This window comes from Lissotriton vulgaris, chromosome 3_1 (genome assembly GCF_964263255.1).
Source record: "Lissotriton vulgaris chromosome 3_1, aLisVul1.2, whole genome shotgun sequence".
NCBI lineage: Eukaryota > Metazoa > Chordata > Amphibia > Caudata > Salamandridae > Lissotriton > Lissotriton vulgaris.
The window spans coordinates 1634903409-1634905304 of record NC_141689.1 but is presented as its reverse complement, the minus strand read 5'-3'; positions in this window follow the sequence as shown (position 1 = coordinate 1634905304).

The window sequence follows — 1896 nt, the reverse complement described above, 5'->3', positions numbered from 1 at the left end:
CAGCCAGGGAACTGGAGTTGGCCACCAAAGCAGGCGTCTGCTATCTGAGACTGGAGTGGGTGTCTGGGGAAGAATCCTGACAGGATTGCTGGTCCTCCCAAATTTGCAAGATGCACAATAAAATATATATGATAGCCGTACGGTGTCTTATACACGGTGGGATTCTGTATCCTATTCATGAGGTTACTTAGTGCCTATATGGTCGCTGCAAACCTGTGTAGGATACTGTCTGATGTATGTATGAGAGACTGAGCAACCCTGCCTGGTTGTGTTTTCGCCTAGTTGTTGTGAGGGCTGGGGTCTGTGGGCTGTGAAGTTTGTGCAGGGCTATAGTCGTGAGGAGGCAGGTTTCTGATGAGCTCTTCTCCTACTTCAGTACAGACAATGTGGTAGAGTATGAATCTTAAATCTATTTCGTCAGGTCCCCTGTATTTTCCCTCTGGGGAGAAGTCAGGGAATTCAAGATTGTGACGGGCAAAGGCGTCGCGAATTTTGCTTTGCAGTGGGTTCCGTGGCCAGGAGGACTCGAATACAGTGGGAAGTTCTAGGCCTGGGGATAGTAGGCGGATCCTTATATAGATCCACTCTGGAGTTCTATGCACTGACGTGCCAAATATTCGTTTATCGTAAACTGCCTGAAGAGCCTGCATGGGGTTTGTTTCCTGTGATTTGATAGGCAGGTGATGCAGAGGTGTAGTGAGTGCTGCTGTGATCCTTTACTATGGGGGCGGTGGTGCGTGGAACTGTTTGTGTGGGAGAGCCTTTACTACAGGCTCGGCGGGGCGTGAAAATGCTGGTGCGAGAGATAGAGTGACTTGACGAGGGTAGGCGTAATCGATATTGAGTGCCCGAAATATTGAGAGAAGAACAGTGCTACTGAGGGGTGTGACGTGGACAAAACAAGAGGGGTGGCCGTCAGAAATGCCTACAACGTTATTGTTTATCAGGAATATGGTGATATGATCAGTGGTATGATCGCACATTCCCTTATGTGAAAGTTGGAGCAGTGTGATGGACTCTGCAGGTGTGGCAGAATGCTGGGGCCAGGATTTTATGAGGGATCAGACAGAAGTGCTCTCAAAAGGGGTAATGTATCTTCGTTGGGGCCGGATGGTTGAGGAGAGTTTGGTCCTCTTCCTTCTGGCGGTGGGATGTATACTATTTCAAATGTGGTACCTGACAGTATTGATTCCAGCGAAAAATCGTCGTTAATGGTGAGAATTGAATCTCGTGAAGACTCGTCGTCAGTGATGAGAATGGGTGAGGTAGCAGGGTGATATGGGTACTCTGGGCATTCAGGGGGAAGTGAGTGGGGAACAGATAGGGTGGAAGAACCAGAACTAGAGGTGTCCTCTGTATAGAACTGCTGAGGGGCAGCGGTGTCTGGGGATGGTGGGGTAAGAGATATGTCTGGAAGGTTATCAAGAGCTTGGGTGGAGATGTTAAGTTGGGTGCCTGGCGTAAGGTTTGCTCCTAAAAGCGTCCAGGCGTCTGTGAGTATGGTGCGGTGTTTGTCGGTAAGGGATGTGAATTCGTTGGTTGCGGAATTGTGAAGTAGGTCAGGTATGCCGTGAAGGAACTGAATGGTACACTGGTGAATGTGTGGGGGGCTAGTGGACATTACGGAAATAGGCGGGTGTAAGGCATAACACGTATAGGCAAGGGATGTAGGGAGGCAGGAGAGAATGAATGACTTCTTCCCTCCTCTTGGCAATCAATTGTGAAGCAAATGATTGGCACAAAATGGGCGTGCTATATGTGGAGAAAGGAAGGGCAATGCGGGAAAGGCAATGCGACGAATGAGGCGTGCGAGGAATGGGGTATTTATAAGGCGTGTGGTACACTGTACCTAGGTGAGGGACAAGGCAGAGAGATGAGTAAGGGAACAATGGGTCA